Source organism: Acomys russatus, chromosome 6 (assembly GCF_903995435.1).
Source record: "Acomys russatus chromosome 6, mAcoRus1.1, whole genome shotgun sequence".
Lineage (NCBI taxonomy): Eukaryota > Metazoa > Chordata > Mammalia > Rodentia > Muridae > Acomys > Acomys russatus.
In genome coordinates this window covers 84,137,838-84,148,507 of record NC_067142.1, presented here as the reverse complement: position 1 = coordinate 84,148,507, position 10,670 = coordinate 84,137,838, and the positions used below count along the sequence as shown (strand labels likewise).

The 10,670-nt window shown below is 49.6% G+C and overlaps 1 protein-coding gene across 5 annotated transcripts in view; it reads left to right on the top strand.

Annotated features, from left to right (window-relative positions):
• The first annotated feature begins 4,865 nt into the window (after positions 1 to 4,865).
• Prox1 (prospero homeobox 1) overlaps positions 4,866 to 10,670 on the top strand; it is a 47,688-nt gene continuing 41,883 nt past the window's right edge. For 2 of the 5 annotated variants that reach the window (XM_051148131.1, XM_051148127.1), the window contains exons 1-2: positions 4,866 to 5,187; positions 5,312 to 5,421. The gene's annotated coding sequence lies outside the window, so the exon portion shown is untranslated. Of the gene's footprint in view, positions 5,188 to 5,214; positions 5,422 to 6,026; positions 6,284 to 10,670 lie in introns of those variants that run through there. The other 3 variants (XM_051148128.1, XM_051148129.1, XM_051148130.1) reach the window with 3 other exon arrangements.

The window sequence follows — 10,670 nt, the reverse complement described above, 5'->3', positions numbered from 1 at the left end:
AGTATCTAGAGGCCTTGCCGCCTAGCCTGGGACCTATTAAGATGACCAGGCCAGGAGTGAGGGCAGGAGGACACTGCTCGCACTCAGCGCTGCCAGGCACACTCCCAGCCTTCCGGTCCTTCCTGCAGTTTTTTTCAGCGCGGGGCTGTTCCTTGCAAGGTTTAGAAAGCCAGCACCGAGGGGGCTTCGCAAACACACGCGTGTACACAGGACCTGGGACACAGGGAGGGACTGGGCCCCTCGGGAGGTGGCCTTGGGCGTGAAGACAAAAGGAGGCTACAGGGCCACAGAGCTCTTACCACCCTGTCGGGCTAGGAAGGGTGGCGGTGCCCAGAGGCTTGCAGTGATTTTCCCTACTGCGCCCCCCCACCCCCGCCTGCAAAGGAGGTTGGCTCACCTTTGAATCCTCACCCCTCATCCTGCGCCCCTGCGGCCAGAACCTGCCTTTGTACTTTCCTGATAGCAAGACTGGCTGATCACACGCAGTGGTGGTGGCGCGTGTGTTGGTGTGTGTGTGTGTGTGTGTGTGTGTGTGTGTACATTCTACTCTGTGACACCCTCAAGTACGAGGAAGAACACCCCGTTTGTCCCCGCGGGCGTCCCTCAGCTTATCTCTGAACCAGACTCTTGCAGTTTCTCTGTTGTGGGCTGAAGAAGATAAGACAACCGGTGTGTAATTTTTTTTTTTTTTAATCGAAATCACAGCCTCTCTGGAACCCTGGCCCTCAAAGCCTGGGAGGGATTGCGGATGAGCACGCGATCTGGGGGAGCAACAGAGGCCCCACGGAAGGCGAGCGCGAGGCCTGGCGGGTGCCTTTCGCGTAGCAGCGCAGCCCGGTGCAGTGGCGGGGTTACATAAGTAGGAACCCTCCCTGCGCTCCGCACCATCTGTTAATATCTTGATATTGGAAAGTTCGGTGCCTGAGGCAAAGCCAGGGCTGGCGGCGAATAGCTTCCAGCCTACTCCGTATTCCTCTAGGGCAGGGAATGCCCTCCACTAGCCCTTTGTTCATTTCTGTGCGCTTCCCCACATCAAGCGGTCCTTTGACACCCCCCCCCCCCCTCAGTCACCAACAACCCCTCATCCCCGCGGGGTTGTTTTTCTTTGAGGACTCCTTGTTGTCAATAACTCCTTCCTATGAATGTTTATGCTTGTAGCGATCCTGTGACGTTTCGTGGTAAAGTGGGGTGGGGGTCTCTTTTTGTTCTGGTGGGGAGAAAGCTTTATTATTTAACTTTTTTTTTTTAACTTTTCTTGCCAGTCCTCACGGCTCCCAACTTCTTTGCAATGACTCGTTGGTGTTTACTTTGAAAGCTGTTGGTTAAACAAACATCACTCGGAGGCTTCTGAGCAGTGGGGTTCCCAAGAGGAAAACAGTGCAGCTGCTACTTGCTACTGATCTGGTGGCATTTCACTTTCTCTCCCTCACCATTCAGAACAAAATCCAGGTTGGGTTCGGCGACACGCTGGGCACAGGGGAGGAGAGCCAGAGGCCGGCCGGCCGTCAACCAGCCTCTAGGCAACCTGCAGCTGGCAGGTCTGCTCCGGCTGTTGGCTGCCGCTGCGGCTATCCCCCTTCCCCTGCTCAGGTGGGTAGTGGTGGGTGGGTGGGCTGCTGGGAGGCCATCGAGGTCCTTCAGCATGTTTTTTACAAATCCATTCCCATATTTACCTCTTCACTGAATCCGCTTGAAACCCCTAACGCAGCACTTGGGCGCTGCTGCCTGCTGTTGGTAAGGTTTCCAATGACCTACAAGCACTGTCTTCCCTCCTTAGCCCCCACCTAAGGGTTTTAAGAAAGAACGGCAGGGGAGAAATGCACGGAGGAAAAGTCAAGGCAACGTGAGTTTAGCCCAGAGTCGGATGCACAACTTCCTTTCGCTAATAATGTATTAATCACTCTTCCGATAAACCAGCTAATGCAACCTGCACTAGCAAGGCTTGTCCCAGACGGATCAGAACTTGTCCTCGCTTTAAATCACAAGGACAGTGCTGGCCAGGGTGAGAAAAAGAAAGGCTTGCAAGGAGCCTAGGCTTGGCCCCCGACTTAGCTTATGAAGCCGGCACCTAGGCACCTAGCCGACCCGACTTCTGGTCTCCGGATTGACTGATCGCTTCTTCCCTATCAGAAAACAAACCTCGAGTCGCTGGAGATAGGGGCCTTGGGCCTCGCGCCTTGTTCCAGTGTGGTTCGGAACCCAGGAGAGCGCCTAAGCTCAGGCTAGACAGCACGCCAGGAGCCTGGCTCATGCGTGGTCCGGACAGTTAGGGGATAAGACAGGGCTCCTCCGCAGGTTCCAGAGCCCGGTGTCCCCACCTCAGCACACATGCCCCCTCATGGCCAGCGCTCGGCTTTCCACGCACAGCTCCTGCGCCCCTGGTGCGGGCTGCGAACTGCTGCCGCTGAGCATGGCAAGCCCGGAGCCTCAGCGTGCGTGGGCTGATGGTGGAGAGGTCTGTCGGGCGGTTACCTCAGCTTTGAGTCAGGCCTACTTTTTCCCTCTGCGAGATAGCTAGAGGACTTAATAAAGGGTGCTAGGAAAACTTTCCCGTCGTCAGATCCCAACCGTGGCGTGTGCAAAACCTGCATCCGAACGCTAGGTGCAACTGACGCAAAGTACTCGCAGAATGGACTCTGCCTCTTCTCTCCCTTCAAGCTCTTTCCTTCCCGGGCTCTCTCCCTTTTAGACGTCAACCCGACGCTAACTTACAAAAGCAAACCGATTCTTCAAGATAAAATAAAAGGACGAAAAATGAGAAAGAAAGAACCTTTGGTCCATACTCAGAACTCCAAATTCCACCCTCCTCAGTACATCCTTTTACCTTAAAGGTACCCAACCAAAACTCCACTCCGTCTAATGGCATGGGAGTAGATTATTTCATTCCCCAGCTCCGATTAGAACTCTCGCTACATGAGTTCATCATTTGGACGTGTGAGTAGTGTACTGAGCAAGCGCTGGGCAAAGCTGTTTCCCAACCTGAGCTGGCGAAGGTCTAGGGGCAGTGAAAGACAAGGCAAACAAGGCTGGGGATGCTGAGACGAGTCTCTTCCGGAACACCAACCTGACGTGATTTTTTTCCCCTCTCTCTTTCTCTCCTTCTTTTCTTCAATGTTTGAATTCCGTGCCTGCCAAAAGTTTCCCACAGGGCACAGACTACACACACACACACACACACACACACACAGAGAGAGAGAGAGAGAGAGAGAGAGAGAGAGAGAGCGCGCAAGCGAGCTAGCTGTCCGATTTATACGGGGACTAATATCTTCTCCCATTCTAATGAATCGGAGGCTGAAATTGTGAAGGTTCTAGAAACGAGTGTGTGCGTGACAGACGGTGGTGGGTCAGCCAGTGAGCGCACATTTCCTAAAAACTGTCACAGCAAGCTTCAACCTTTGATCTGATTGAACTGGAGAGACAGCAGAAAAAATACTTGTCCCGCAACACCTTTTAAAAAAGCGCCAAGTCTCCCAGGTGTGAACATTTACAGTACATTCAGCTCTTGCGAGGCTGAGGCTTAGGTTTTAAGGGGTTTTAAGGGGTTTCCGGGACGCTCAAGCTGGGTCTGGAGGCTTCCTTCAGCATTTCATTCGCTGAAAGCCAAGGCCCTCTTTAAGAGACACTTTATCTGAAGAAATCTCGCTGCATTTTTTCATCCAAGATACCAAACCAATATACATTTTATATGGCTTTAAGCATTAGAGTCCAAGATGTCTTGCCTAAAAACTTTTAAGTTTGTCATTCAGACTCCGAAATTGTGTAAATTCTATATTGGAGTGATTCCTTTGGCCTTCTTGGGATGCGCTAACTGGAAAAGGGTGACCGAGAAATGATGTTTGTAGCATATGTGGTCATTATGCCTACAATTCAAATAATATTTTTAAAGGTAACCGAGCGTGTATAATAGTCTTCCTGTAAAGTCTTAGGTCTGATTGACTCGAACTCAGTCAGTGTGGGTAGAGCTTTCAATATCAGCTTTAGCGGCCCCAGTGTGAAATCGCTGGCACTTAATTTTTTCAAATCCTAAACCTACCTGCATTTGCCCATCCTCTTTAAAAGGAAGCCAGGGTGACAGGTCCTAGTGATACTATCTATGATCGGTTCCAAAGCAGAACGGTTTGCGCTCTCCACCCACCCCCACAACACACTCCCTCCTTTATGCCACCCCCTACCCTTAAAATCACCACTTTTCCTCCCAGATAGTTTTCCGAGCCTTCCTCCACCCCAGTCTGGGAACCGCTCCTTTAGCTCGGCCGCTGGGAGAACTCGACCATCTCTATCAGTTAAACGAGAGAGGGAGAGAGAGGGGGGGGAAAGACCTGCGTTCTGGAGGAGCAAGTGTGAGCTGGGCGCCGCGGTGCACAACGCCCGCAGATGGCTCGCGGCGGCCGGGGCGCGGCGATCCAGGCGCCCCAAGCAGTGGCGGGGCGGGGTAGGGGCCGGGGCTGGAGGCCGGGGCGGGGGAGCGCGGGGCCCCTCTCCCCTCCTCTCTCCCCAGCCCCTCACCCCCACCCTTTTTATATATATGTATTTTTTTCCTCCCAAGTTCTCTTGCCTTGCTATCCCCCCTTGAATCCGAAGGCGCCTCGCGATTGGGTGCTGGGGCCGGGTACGTCAGTGGGACTGTGACGTGCAGTCTTCCTGTTTCCTTCAGCTGTGTCTTAAAGTAAATCTTGTTGTGGAGCGGAGCCCTCAGCTGAGAGAGCGCTGGGAAAGCTACGGCCACTGCAGCCGGGGAAGCCGCGCGGCGCACACAAGCCTTACCGCCGCGCCTGCTGCGCCCCCGGACACCGCGCCGCGCTCCGCGCTCCAGCCCTCGCCGCCGCCTCCTCCTCCTCCTCCTCCTCCTCCTCCTCCTCCTCCTCCTCCTCCTCCTCCTCCTCCTCCTCCTCCTCCTCCTCCTCCTCCTTCTCCGCTCCTCTGCTTTCTCTCCCCTTCTTTCCCGGGGCTTCGGTCTCTGCCCTGCGCGCCTCTCCCCTCCCCTCCCTCCTTTCTCCCTCTGCTTTCTGTACTCGCCTGGCTCAGTCGCTCTCGCACAGACTCACCGACCCCTGGGCCAATTATCACCAGTAAGACATCACCGCGTGCGCGCGTGGGTTTCTTCTCTCAGACCGCAAGAAAGAGGGAGAGAGTGAAAAAGAGAGAGAGAGAAAGAGAGCGGCTGCGCCCTGCTGCTGCCCGCACCGCGTAAGTATCTTCACCCGGTCGCTGTCCCCTCCCCTTTTCCAGAACCGCTCGCACTGGCTTGTTCTTGAATGGGAAAGAGAAGAGCCTCCCGTTACTCAAACCCGTGTAAACATTCTTTTTCCAGGGGGAAAATGGTGTTATTTACATGAATCGTAATCAAATAGCCTCTAAAACAGTTTTCTAAGCAGGAGCCTCAGTGGAACTCTGCGCTCCGCTCCTCCCAGTTAACGAAGAGTAAGTGATCTGCTTGGCTTTTATTTTCTTTCTCATGCCTGCTGGTGGCTGGGGTGGTGGTGGCGATGGGGTGGGGGGTGGGGTGAGGAGGCTGGTGTTGCTGGACGTGTCGCTGATCTTGTCACCTTTTGTGTACTGTGTCTGGGGTGCGCTGAGGCTCTTGGTTTCTTTTATTTATTTGTGTTTTTTCCCCATGCACTCTTTTCAGAAGAGGGGGCTGCGAAGGGGACGAATCCCTTTTTGTTGTTGTTCTTCTAGATTCCTCCCCCCCCCCCCATCTTCCCAGCTTCTTCTTTCCCTCCTCACCCAGTTGAAACTCCAGGGCCTGTCCCCAGTCCTCCCCTTTGTCTTGTTTATTCTAGCTTGCCTTTCTTCCCGGCTTTTCCTATTTGCTTGGTGTTTGCATACCTTTCACTTCTCCTTTTTAACCCCAGGCAGAGGGCCGGCCCTGGAGAAGCGGGCGGGGAGGAGGGGGCGCCCGGTGACTTTCCTCTCTGTGCGTTCAGAGCTGGGAGCTTGCACCCAGTTCTGCAGCTGGGGGGGACAAGGAAGGGACTCTCCAGAGGAGCAAGCGCCCTGCCCCTCCACCTAGTCGTGCCCCGCGCTGGGAAGCACTGATTAGGGAGAGTTGGCCAGGGAGCCTCAGGGGTCGCCCGTGGGGTGAGCGGGACGCTGCGACGCGGAGGGCTGGCCCCGAGTCAGGGTGTGCTTGGGCCGCCCATAGGCGAGAAGACGCTCCTAGCCGTTACTGGCACGCTTGGGTGGTGGGCAGCTGCGCTCTGGCCTCGGCTGAGTGGTGCTACTCTGTTGTCCCAGTTCCTAGGACTGGGGAGGGAGAAGAAGAGCCCAGCAGAGTGGAGAGGTGAGAGTGATTGTTGCTGAGAACAGAGAGGAAGGCGGGAGGGAGGAAGGGGGTGAGCTGCTATCTAGCCTGAACAGACAAGGAGACGGGACGACGGGATGGGGTGGGGGGGAGGCGGAGGGGGGACGGTAGACATCACCCAAAGTCCAGCTGAGCAAGTTGCCCTTGCGGCTGCGGTGCCAGCCAGTTAGTCCTACTAAACTGAGCTCCTGTGGAGAGATCACTGGGGCCAGCGAAAGCGGGAGCTACTCACTCGGGCTCTCCAGACCCTGCCCAGCTTTTGGGAAGTTGAGTCGTCCTGGCAGGCTCAGAGCAGAAGCCGAAGGGGCTGGGGAACAGCCTTAAGAAGCCCAAGGAGGCTGGCTGTAGTGTGGAACTGCTGTTCTTGGCAGCCCAGAGCCCTTCTCTGCCTCGAGGAAGGCTGGGAACTCACCTGCTTGCTTATGTTTTTCCGAGAAGGTCTGTTGTCTCTTTAAGCTTATGAAAACAGAGAAAGCCCAGGGTGGCCTCCTTTCAAAGTCAAAGCTAGAAGCTTCTCCCGTCTCGTTCTCTCTCCTCCCTAGCCCTCCCTCTTTTTCACCAACCCCCTCTTGTCCTTCTGTTTAAAAAAAAAAAAAAAAAAATCATTTCCTCTCCTAAACCAGTCAGGCAAAAGTCTGTTAGCAGAATGCGCATGGGCAGGGCTGGACAGGTGTGTTGTGTCAAGAAAGACAGGTGCAAGTTTCCTGGGGTCTGTGTTTCTGTACAGCTCCAGACCACAAGGCTTCAGGGCTGAAGAGGTTCATGAAAGTACCGTGGTTCTGGTTAACGGGATTGACAGGCTAATGGGAATCTGGCTGTTGTGTCCTAAGCCTCTGCCACGAGAGGGTTTTTTTTTGGGGGGGTGGGGGGTATGTGTTTGTTTGTTTGTCTTAAGGATGTTGGCAGGTGACTGCTGAGGTCATAGCTCAGGCTTCTGTCTGCCAGCCTGCCAAAAGCACCCCCACCCCAGGGCAGCAGGTGGAGGGAGTGAACTTTCTCTTTGCTTCCCTCCAGTCTGTGTCTCTCTGGCAGGTCAGTGTTTAGCAAGGGGGGGGATGGGGGGGTTGAGAAAGGGAGGGAGGGTGATAGGGGGAGAGAGAGGGAGATAGATGGTGTGTGTGTGTGTGTGTGTGTGTGTGTGTGTGTGTGTGTGTGTGTGTTGAAGAGCCAGCGATGGGTAGTTTGTAATTGTCCAAAACACTAAAGTCAGTTCACAAGTGTGACTGCTGTTAAAGCTTGGCTTTGTAGCACGCTTTCTCTCCCTGCCTAGAGAGAATAGGTATGTACCCGAACTCTTTCAAGCCCTGTGTTAAATACACTCATAAAGTGAACTGTGCCTGCCATTGTATCAGACATGTGCCAGGTGTCCTAGTTAGGACTTTGATGAAGAGGGAGAATCTGAGTCTGGGAGAGGGAGCTGGGCTTTTGCTATCTGATGGAGGGTCCATCTGGGCAGGCGGTTCTCTGAAGAGTTTCTTGCAAGAACTTTTGGGTGTTTTCAGAATGAAACAGGCTGCTACAGTGAGAAAGAGTCTGTGTGCAAGGGAGAGATGTTGGGATTTCTATGTAAGTCTGTGTCTGGTTCTTAAAACAACTTTCTGAAGAGGTTTCTTTAAACACTTCTTCAAATTGAGTTGTGTGGGAATAGGTCAGATGATAAACATCTCTGTTGCTTAGATTTGTTGTTGGGAGGTTATTTATCTCTGTTTCCATGAAAATCAAAGATACATGTCACTTAGTTTTTAAACTTAAACATTAGTCAACTCCCCCTTTCTAGCACTTTCTTTGTATGCTTTTGAAGATTTTGATAATTAAAATGTCATTCCATGGTTATGCTCATGTGCCTTATTTTCAATAGGTGTTAGCCATGCCTGGCACTGAGCGATATTTTATGTGCCTGTTATGCAGAATTCTGTTCGTTTTAATCACCACTTTGTGGGGAGAAAGTCGTACATGTGCAACATGCATCTTTGTTCTCCGTGTATTCGTTTGCTTGCTTGGTCTCCTCTGCAAGCATGCTATGTGCAACCTCCAGCCTGCAGCTCACTTTGTAAGTTGCCAGGCCCCCTCTGGTTTGCTCAACTCTTAAAGTGCCTTTTCACAAGCTTTCCTGTCTAATTTCAAGGATGATTACAACTATATACTATCAATATGTCAATAGAATTTTCAAAGAAATTATGAATTTCATTGATGTCACAGCATGATTATGCGTGATGATGCGTGGTTGTGGGTTTCAGATTCAGTATTTATGCAAATTGCAGGGCTCGACAAAAACAAATCTCTCCAATATTATTGGCTAGTGCATCCCAAACTTCAAAAGATAATTTTGAGTATTTGGGTTTGGGTTTTTTTTTTTTTTCAAAAAGAGAAAAAAGTGTGAGTGCATTTTAAAAAATTATTTCTCACACTCTTTTATTTGCTCAATTTGATGAATTGCAACTTTTAAATAAGTGGAAATCAATATCTTGGGCAGGTCTCAGAAAGTGTTATGTGTTCATTTTTCAAGTGAAAAATGAATGGAATTTGAGATAGGATGGAAGAATAGCAAGTAAAATGGTTATGCTTGAAACTTCTTATTGTAAAAGGAAATTTAAATTTTTTTGCTGATAAGATCACAAATCGTTAAAGCATTAACTTGTGCCAATAGGTTCTTCAAAAATGTCAAAGGTTTTTGTTTTTTGTTTTCACCTTGTAGCATGCAGAAATATCTCTAAATGAAAAGCTGCCAATTAGCAGAAATGCAGGGAGGGGACAGCTAGTGACTTAATGTGCCTGTGACTCAGAGCTTCTGACTTTCCCCTGTTGAATCCAGGCTGGTTTTCAGAATGCCTTAAAATGTTGTTAATGATACCCTATTTGAAACAATATGAGCAGCCTTTAAATATGACTTTGTAGAAGAAATAAAATCCAATCATTTCTTCAAATAATTTTATCAACCTAGACAGATAGCTGAATAGCTCAGCCAGGAAGGCATGCTAGCCTTACACTCCCCGTGCTCATAAAAGATCTGTCTGAACTATCTGGATAATTACTGTAATGAAACACTTCTTTGTCTAGAATCTGGGCTCCAGATAGATGTAGTAAAAGTTGCACACCCCCTCCCCAAAATAACTTCTTTATTAAAGTCGTGCCCTGAGCCACTTTACTTCCTATTACTATGTTTCTTTGAAATTCTTTACTGAAACTGGTTTTTTTTTTTTTTTAAACAACATGGAAGTCAGCATTACCCTCTGACGGGTCCTCCTCCTGAAATAGAATGCAGGCACTTTGAGTTCAAGGAGGAATCTTCTGGAGCAGTTATATATGGCCTGATCGTGTCTTGAAGTTACTATGCCACTACTTTTTTCCTGTGAGGCATCTGCTGTGTTATGCCGTCTATTGTACAGGTGTCCTTAGTGCATGTGTGTAGGCTGCGTACCAATCAATGCAACGCAGGTTTAATAATTTAACATTTGGACACAAATTTCCACCTAAATTCAGGAGGGCTTTATAAAACACATGTATTTGGGCATTCATCATCTGGGTCCAGAATCTATTATCACAATTCTTCCATCTTCTCTATACTGTTTCTCAGCAAGACTGACCCAAAGGCTTTATATTGCCTGCTTAAACCCCAAATCAATATTAAAGTGAAAAAAACGTTATAAGAGTCCGTAGTAATTGGAGTTGACAAACCACAGCTTAGTTCACATGCTAATTGATGCTGAGTTGTTGGGTACCTCAGTGGGTTGACACTGTGGGTGACTAAGTCCTTATGTAGCACCCTGGAAACTATGGATTAGAAATTATGGGAACCCTTGCAAGATGTTCTTAGCTGTCTGCATTTTACCATGGCCACTTGATAGTGCATTTTGGGGTAGAAGACATTTTTTATTATTATGTTTAATGAAATATGATTCTAGGCATATACTAAATCAGCCAATTATTACTATTCAATTGTGCCTGTAATGTCCCTGGATTATGGCTCCAATGTGTATGGTCACTCACCTTTTATTTCTAAGTTTAAATCTTAAGCTACATGGAGAAATAAATTAATATGTACCTATCAAAAGAATGCCCTGTCTTGCTGGAAAAAAATAATTTTCCCGCATTTACTTTGCCCTGTTGTTTGTATCTCAGCTGGACATTTTACAGAGAGATCTAAAGCCTTTGTGTTCTTCTTGACAAAAATAGAAATAAATCACTATTTAATTTTAAAATGATACCTGATTCAGATTTTTTTTAAAAATCGGCTGAGTTTGGTGAATTTGGAGAGAGTGACAACACACTGGGTCTCAGTGTGTATGATTAATTACTATTTACTGTCCAGGGAAGATAAAGAGTAGTGTCACCATAGTCCTGCCTCCAAAGAGCTCAGCCTCCTCCT